Below are 9,654 nucleotides of genomic sequence, written 5' to 3' on the forward strand. Positions count from 1 at the left end.
GGCTAGCATATCGCTCTTTAAGAAACAAAGTGACCAAATTAAATACACAGGAAAAAAGCCTATACTACCAATCCAGAATTGAAGAAATAATACATGATGGTAAAAAACGCTGGAGTATTCTCAATCAAATCATGGGTAGAGAGAAAATGGGCAAAACACCATCATTTATTGAATCAGGTGAACGCTTCATCACCAAGCCCCAAGAATTTGCTGATTATTTCAACAATTATTTCATAAGTAAAATTGATACCATAAGAAATGGCATGCTGCCTGCAAACGGTCATCTATCTGAATCAATTATTAAAAATGATATCATGCAGAACAAAATATAATGCAAATTTGAATTTTCATTCACTAATGTATCTGAAACTAAAAACCCATTGTCTGAATTGAAATCTTAACAAAGCCTGTAGTCATGATAATCTAGACAGGACACTCTTAAAGCTGTCAGAGGGAATTATAGCTCATCCTATATACTGTAGAGCAGAACACTATAAAGTAATGGTACCAGTAGCAGTGTTACATAGAATAGACCAGAACACTCTATAACGTAATGGTACCAGTAGCAGTGTTACATAGAATAGACCATAACACTATATAAAGTAATGGTACCAGTAGCACTGTTACATAGAATAGACCAGAACACTATATAAAGTAATGGTACCAGTAGCACTGTTACATAGAATAGACCAGAACACTCTATAAAGTAATGGTACCAGTAGCACTGTTACATAGAATAGACCAGAACACTCTATAAAGTAATGGTACCAGTAGCAGTGTTACATAGAATAGACCAGAACACTCTATCAAATAATGGTACCAGTAGCACTGTTACATAGAATAGACCAGAACACCATTGAACACAGTGTAGTTGTATATGTCATCCCAGAGCCTGTCCCGTACACGTAAACGCATGTCAACAGTGTCTCCCTCCTCCAGCTCTACCATCATTCCATTAGATATCTGTCCATAAACGTCAACGTCACTATTGTATCCACAGTTAGATAAGAGCATCTGCTCATTCTTAAACATGTAGACACAGAAATACTCTGATGACCACCTGTTATGTGCAGCGAATGTGAAGTGATAGAGTCCTTTGACCGGCGCAGAGAAGACCCCTGAGAACACAGGATGAGAGAACACATTACATTAATATAAATTAAACTACAATTATAAAAATAAAAACCTTAATTAAAAAGTCAGATCTACAAGTTGTGTGAGTTAAGTGGTTACTTTCCTCATCTCCTCTGGACTGTTGCTTTCAATGTGAAACACAGTCGTGGAAAGTACATTTACTTAAGTACTGTGCTTAAGTAAAATGTTTTGGTATTTGTAGTTTACTTGAGTATTTCCAATTTCCAATACTTTTACTTCTATACTCGGATCCAAATATGGTACTTTTACTTGTACCTTTTCACTTTTACTCAATGAATTTTGAATTCCGGACTTTTACTTGTAACAGAGTAGTTCTATATTGCAGTATTGATACTTTTACTTAAGTAAAATCTTTGAGTACTTTTTGCACTACCTGTACAATATGGATTGTAGTTTAATCACCACCTACTGTACCTGTAGATGGATTGTAGGCGTTGCCGATGTTACTGAAGACCTTCTTGTAGACCAGAGTGGTGGTCGAACTATACGGTCCAACTTGTCCATCATTAGTCAAACCAGCAGAGAAGGCCACCTTCGGTTTGTCTGTCAACACAGTAGCATTATCAAACAGTTTCAATATTATAAAAGCATAATATTATATTAAGCCAATAGAGGGTATGCACGTGACATCATCATCATACCCGGAAGTTACAAAGGGACACTTACGGAGTGGCAGAAAAGTCCTATCTGATTGACAAGCCCATACATCCAAACAGAAAAGTCCTATCTGATTGACAGCCCATACATCCAAACAGAAAAGTCCTATATGATTGACAGCCCATACATCCAAACAGAAAAGCCCTATCTGATTGACAGCCCATACATCCAAACAGAAAAGTCCTATCTGATTGACAGCCCATATACATCCAAACAGAAAAGCCCTATCTGATTGACAGCCCATACATCCAAACAGAAAAGTCCTATCTGATTGACAGCCCATATACATCCAAACAGAAAAGTCCTATCTGATTGACAGCCCCATACATCCACACAGAAAAGTCCTATCTGATTGACAGCCCATACATCCACACAGAAAAGTCCCATCTGATTGCATTAAAGGACAACTTTAGTTTTTTTCAACCAAGGTCCATGTTTTAGGTTATTATTAAAGAAAGTAAAAGATGAGTGTTCATATATTTTTTTCATTTGCTGCTTTCTTTCGTTTTAGGGATTTTAGCTGTTTTTGACAGCGGGGCGGGGGCAATCGAGCATGGGACTAAATATGTATTCTTTTTTTTTACTATAGTCCTACTAGACCCCAATAAATTACATCTGGCCACAAAAGATCACAGCATCTACTGGGGGGAAGCCACACTGTGTGTCATAGGCTCAATATGTCAGTTTGACACATTCAGTAGATCCCGTGATCTTTTGTGGCCAGATGTGTTTTCTTGGGGTCTAGTAGGACTATAGTAAATAATAAAAAAGCTATAACATTTTGTAAACAAAATACATATTTAGCCCCATGCTCGAATGCCCCCACCCCCTGTGAAAAAAAACATCTAAAATCCCTAAAATGAAAGCAAGCAGCAAATGAAAAAAAATGTTAACACTCATCTTTTACTTTCTCTAATAACAACCTAACACATGAACCTTGGTTAAAAAAAACTAAAGTTGTCCTTTAAACGACCTTAAACGACATTCACCTGGGCCTCTAAACATCAATCTTGTTGTAAAGCAGCTTATCAGCTCCAACAAGACAATGAAGGCTATTAAAACTAAACGGTCACTAACAATACTCCATGGAATATTACTGTCTGTCAAATACAGAGAAAGGATTGATTATCATTTATCATTAATTTACTTGAACCCTATACCGCTGTTCTGGAGCAGAAATAACAGATCTCTTGCAATGTGTTGAACTGGGCCATGTTGTGCACTTGTAGATCTGCTATTTTCAGCAAAGATATATATATATAGTGTAGAACAAAAACAGGGTCCTTGGGGATCCAGAAAACTGTAAACCTAAATCTTTCATTCACCTTAATGGTCAGATCCTCACTGACATTTTAATAGTGGAAGACGGTAAAGTCATTACTTTGGTTAAATGTAACATGTTGTGAGTGTGACAGTACCATCAATATTTACACATAATTACTCATTAATAACCACTTAAACCTGAGTGGGGTCCCCCAGGGCTGTATAATAGGGATGCTAGTATTTCACTTTACACCAAATCTCTTTGACAAATATAGAAGATCTACAAGCTCACAACATGGCACACTTTGTTGTGAGTTTTTTTTTCTTTCTTTTTTTTCTTTTTCTTTTTTTAATATTTTTTATCCCACGATTTTGCAACCAATTTTTTCACCCAGTGTCAATTATCTAATGTAATCCTGGGCTCTCTACACTTCCTCTGCCAACCTGGGGGGCAGCGGACGGACCTCATGCTTCCTTCTAGTCCAAGCTGCTTCTTTTCACCTGACAGAGGGGAGTTTCCCCGGCCGGACGTAGCGCGTGGAAGGAACACGTTATTCCGACCAGTTCTTTTCCCCTCCATCAGGCGCCCCGGCTGGCCAGGGGGAGGTAGTTTAGAGACCAGGATTACTGCATGTTTTTTGTGAGGGTACCTACTCTCTTTCTTTTTTTTGGCCAAGTGTGTGCCAAAGACTAGTTATGCTACGGTTAATTTTAAACTGATCATAAATTCACAGAACTAGTTTCAGATATTTTTTTTTTCTATGCATATTTGAGGAATAATGCTCAGTATTCAGTCCTCATACATAATGAAGACTGAACATAATGTTTACTAAGCATATAGTATTTTATATTAGTATACTTACAGTATATTAGTATATAAATGTACTTAGTAAGCGTTTGTTTATTGGTGTGTGCCAATAAAAAGTGGAAAGTGAGTACTTTGTCCTCCATTTAATTTAATCTTTTGGGGATTTTTTCAATTCCTACTTTTGATATACATATACTTAATAATATGTTAGTAACTTAGTATACCGGTATATTATATTTATAAAACATACTTACTCCACAGTTGGTGCACTTGGCTTTCAGCAGCAGTCAGCCTGGTTTCTATGGTGGTCAGCTGAGCAAGATGAGCTGAAATCAGTACATTAGCATTAATTCATCAGTCATACCGTTTATACTCATGCACTTTCACTGTTGAGTGAGTAAACTTTCCATTATGGATTATATGGATCAACTGTACAGTCAAATATATGATCAAAAAAGGTATCTATTCTCTGAGATCAATTCAAGTAATTAAAGGAGTAGTTCACCCAAAATATGACTTAATTACACACCCCATGAAGCATTGAATTCATGGAGATTTTTGAGGGGCGCTAGCCCCTCCTATGCCCAGCTTTGTCTGTTTGTGTGAACAAAAACACGATGATTTGTTTGGCTGATCACCCCATAGTGATGATTTGATTGGCCAAAGATAAAATGTGAAGGCAGAAAAGTAAAGACGCCAAACGTGATTGGCCGGAATTACATTTGTGATAATTTGATTGGCTGAGCACGAAATGTGATGTATGATGATGTACAGTATGGTGAATGATAAGAGCGCCCCTCACTTCACACAGGTGTGATTTTTTATTTGTTTTTGTCGCATTCCAATAAGCATATAATTTGATGACCGGCTGAGTCGCGGTCAATTCAAGGCTTCGTGGGGTGTGTAACTAATAATAAGTCATTTTTGGGTGAACTACTATTTAACCCCTTGCATTCACTGAACACCATCTTGATCAAATTACCTTCGCTTTCTTCCTTCAAGTCTTCAACCTGGACCTCACTGGTGTTGAGTCTGATCTCAAAGCCTTCAACTTGACTCTCACTAGCATTAAGTCTGGTCTCAAAGCCCTCAATCTGACTCTCACTAGCACTAACTCTGGTATCAAAGCCCTCAATCTGACTCTCACTAGCACTAAGTCTGGTCTTAAAGCCCTCAATCTGACTCTCACTAGCACTAAGTCTGGTCTTAAAGCCTTCAACTTGACTCTCACTAGTACTAAGTCTGGTCTCAAAGCCCTCAATCTGACTCTCACTAGCACTAAGTCTGGTCTCAAAGCCTTCAACTTGACTCTCACTAGCACTAAGTCTGGTCTCAAAGCCTTCAACTTGACTCTCACTAGCACTAAGTCTGGTCTTAAAGCCTTCAACTTGACTCTCACTAGCACTAAGTCTAGTCTCAAAGCCTTCAACTAGACTCTCACTAGTACTAAGTCTGGTCTGGAGAATTTCAACTTGGCCTTCACTGGTGCTGAGTCTGGTTTGGAGGTCTTTCACAAGGCTCTCGCTAGCACTCAATTTGGCAGCCATTACTGAAAAATATCAGAGAAACATTATTTTAAACTATGAATCATTTTAAACACATTTCATCCATTACCTTCTTCCAGCTCCATTGTGACCATGCTAACCTGTCATGAACATCTTCTGCTCCTTGGCTTCTTCCTCGCTGGCTGCCACCCTGGTCTCCATGTTCCTCACATGGACCTCACTGGTACTGGTACTGGTTTGGAGGTATGCAACATGGACCTGGAGGTCTTTCACGTGGCTCTCGCTAGCACTCAATTTAGCAGCCATTACTGAAAAATATCATAGGCAAGAGCAACATTATGTTAAACTATGAAACATTTTAAACACATTTCAGACTGTATACCTTTCCAGCTCCATTGTGACCATGCTAACCTTTCATGAGCATCTTCTGCTCCTTGACTTCTTCCTCGCTGGCTGCCACCCTGCTCTCCATGTTCCTCATCTTTTCTTGTTGCACCACCACCATGTCTCTAAGCTCTTTCAGCTCCCCCCAGAGGTCATCGCTCCCTCTCTCGCTGACCGGTCCGTTCTTGTTGACCGGTCCGTTCTCTCCCGGAGCCCCAGCAGCCCCAGACAGACAGAACAGTAAAACAAGCAAAGCCACACAGCCCTTCATCCTGAAGCCGAGTCACTATTTGATATCGTGCACCTGCTTTTTATATCCTCTCCCTGCTCGTCCACCAACACTAGACACGTCACCTTGCCCAGTGGAAAGTTAGTGTACTGGACACTAAATGGTGTCAAGGACCACCTGAGAACTGTAACATGTGCTTTGATAAGATCTGGCAACGTTGCATATCCTGGTTTTGAAAAGAGTGGCTGTGAATATGTGTAATGTTGTCAGCTGTCGTTGTTTTAAAGTAATACAGTATGGTGTGATGTGCTCCATGAGGTGAAAATGTGCCTTGAGATATTATATAACTGAAATCAATTAAAAATAGATTATTTCTCCATCAGACATAAAGCACAATGTCTTTGTCTCTGTCTAAAAGTGTGTGTGTGTGTGTGTGTGTGTGTGTGTGTGTGTGTGTGTGTGTGTGTGTGTGTGTGTGTGTGTGTGTGTGTGTGTGTGTGTGTGTGTGTGTGTGTGTGTGTGTGTGTGTGTGTGTGTGTGTGTGTGTGTGTGTGTGTGTGTGTGTGTGTGTGTGTACTGTCGTTCTGTCATCATAAGAAATAAGTCATTTGTAATATACATAGTTGACCGGGGTCCCCCATGGCTCCTTACTAGATACGCTCCTTTTTTCTCTAAACACTACTAAACCCTCGTTGTCAGAAATAGTCAACCTACAAGTAGTACAGGCTTGTAGATCTGCTAATGTTTGTAATAGTACCAGCTTGTAGATCTGCTAATGTTTGTAGTAGTACCAGCTTGTAGATCTGCTAATGTTTGTACTAGTACCAGCTTGTAGATCTGCTAATGTTTGTAGTAGTACAAGCTTGTAGATCTGCTAATGTTTGCTGAATATCCGCCCCAGATAATGAAGCTATAGAGCAGTTCTGCTCAACCTGCGGCTTGTGGGCCGCATGAGGCCCCTCATGGTCATACCAATAAAAATATTATTAGTTATTTATTTACTTATTTATTCACCTGTGATAATCTGTTAATTATAATGTTCTCTTCACATGTTTTGAATGAAGACTCATTTTACAACTTCATCATTAATCATAATGTTTTTGTTTACTCTAATAGATGGAAATGTGTCTTTTTTACTGAGCGTTTCCTTAGTTTTTAGACTAGTCGTGCCTAGTGCCCACTGCCAAGGTGCCTGGACCGCTCGGCCGGCCCAGGCCACTAGTCGTGTAGTCTGTTACGAAATAAATGTAAACATTTCAAAATAATATAGGCCTACTGACATTTTTAACATAAGGCCCTTGGACTTTTGGAATTTTGCTGAGTGGCCCCTGAGCCATCTTAAGTTAAGTAGCCCTGCTATAGTTGCTGAGTGGCCCCTGAGCCATCTTAAGTTAAGTAGCCCTGCTATAGAGTCAATGTGGTTAAAAACCAAAGTGTAATATGTCTTTCCTCTGGACCTGGAGTTCCCTACTGACAGTGGAGCTGCTGGTTGACTTTGTCTCCCAGCCTGGTTCCTGTCAGGTGTTGGTTGAAGAGCCGCTCCATCTCAGCACTCTGTTCTGCTGTGAAGTGTCTCCTCCTCCAGTCTCCTAGCTCACCTCCTACTGTACTGTACTGTACTGTACTGTACTGTACTGTACTGTACTGTACTGTACTGTACTGTACTGTACTGTACTGTACTGTACTGTTCTTCGACATGATTAACATGGTTTAACATTTGAGTACTATACAGACGAAGTCCACACTAATTATCCATAATGTATAAATGATGGATAAGGGGTCAGGACAACGAGGCCTTTTCGTGGAGGGGTCAGAATAAATTTTTTTTTAACTTAAGCTGTATGAAATACTTGCCATTAATATAGTGGTTAGAACTGTATTAATTGATTGCCCGAGTCCTGTGGTGGGAGTTCTGCTCTGGTTTTGGTGAAATATTAAGTAGTTCCGGTCATTTTGTGAGGGGCACTGGGGCCACACATTAAAAGTAAATGAATTCACAAAACTAGCGTCATTTGTATTGTTGACCTATTTCTAAAATATTAGTGCAACTTTCATTAATTTTTGACCCCTCTTTTTTGTCCATATCACTACGCCCAAAAAATAGTTTCATGTGATAGAGGGGTCAAAGTTGAACGAAAGATATTTTAGAAATAGGTCAACAACACAAATGAAATGACGTTAGTTTTGTGAATTCACTTAATGTTGACCAAAACCAGAGCACAACTCCCACCACGGGACTCGGGCAATCAATGAATACAGTCGCAACCACTATATTAATGGCAAGTATTTCATGCAGCCTAAGTTAAACAAATCTGAACTATCTCTTTATGTTTTGTAGCCTGACACCCCGATTCAGGGTCTGGAGCTAGGCTATTGTTTGCACAATTGTACAGTTTGAACCTTGGCATTGAATGTACGCTAGCAGGCTATTTTTGGTTCTTGAAATATGCCTAATAAAGATGTTGAATTCAATAACCCATTTAGCCTATGCTCTTTTGCAGTGGTGGACAGTAACAATTAAGTACATTTACTTGAGTTCTGTACTTTGTACTGCAAATCTTTGTAGTATCTGTACTTTACTTGAATATTTGTATTTTATTTTTTAATACTTTTTAAACTCAAACAATATTGTACTTTTAACTCCACTACGTTTCCAGCAAGGGGAAAAGTGCATTATGTTTCAAATATAGTAAAAATAGCAGATCTACTAGTTCACAATGTGATGTGATGCGCATGTTGTGAGCTTGTAGTATATTTTCATTATTATCGATGTATTTTAAATGTGAGAAATATGTTTTATCTTTTATGGAAAATGTCTATAGCCTATGTTTATAAAGAAAAATGTACTTTGCAATTTGTACATCAAATATTTAAATGTAATAAATGTAGTTGTAGTTAAAAGTCGAAATTGGAAAGTACAGCAGTCACAGTGGTACAATACACATCGTCTGCTCAAAATGTAATTCCTGGAAACGTCACTGAAGTGCAGTAGACTACTTCACTACTTCACCAGACAGACACCACTGCTCTTTTCTTCAGGGAAAGCATAATGATCAGCATGCGTTCTGGGCATACAAGGTTTCTAATGATATACGAAAGATATGATCACATCTCCCATATGCAAGCCATTGGATCTCGACCCAAATATTTTTCAAATCGGTCAATGACCACTGTCAATTAATTATATGGGCCATAGCACGTGTTTGTACACTCTTACGGGTGTCCTTGAAAATGAAAAGGTTTGAGAAACACAGTAAAAGTGTGTTGATCCCTCCACTCCACCAGAGGGCGGTATGATCTTAATGTGTTAACTGACTCATGACAACAATGATGAATTTACATTTAAATACACCCACATTATTATTAAATGCAAGATATGGTTGGGAACTTTTAGGCTTCAATTTAATTGATTCCAGTCTTATTATTTCACTGCAGCGGTGTTGTGTTGTGTTGTGTTATGCAGACTGAGGCTGGGTCACTGTGGCTTAAACAAGAAGAACGTGTTTCTCATAGGGAAGCTTCAAGCACGACACAGGGCTCTAGCTGTCAGTGTGGAAAGCCAGAAACGGTGAAAGTGAAACGTATTTTCTTAGAGTGTATAATAACTACAGCGCAGAAAGACAATCCCTATTCTTAAGGATGGCAGAGGCAGG

The 9,654-nt window shown here is 39.0% G+C and overlaps 1 long non-coding RNA gene across 1 annotated transcript; it reads left to right on the plus strand.

The window, feature by feature from the left end:
- Nucleotides 1–967, plus strand: LOC306931381. The gene is made up of 3 exons (XR_013791014.1): nt 1–518; nt 619–674; nt 723–967. It is a non-coding gene; the product is annotated as an uncharacterized lncRNA (long non-coding RNA).
- The last annotated feature ends 8,687 nt before the right edge of the window (nt 968–9,654 follow it).

Source organism: Electrona antarctica, assembly GCF_951216825.1.
Source record: "Electrona antarctica genome assembly, chromosome: 10".
Lineage (NCBI taxonomy): Eukaryota > Metazoa > Chordata > Actinopteri > Myctophiformes > Myctophidae > Electrona > Electrona antarctica.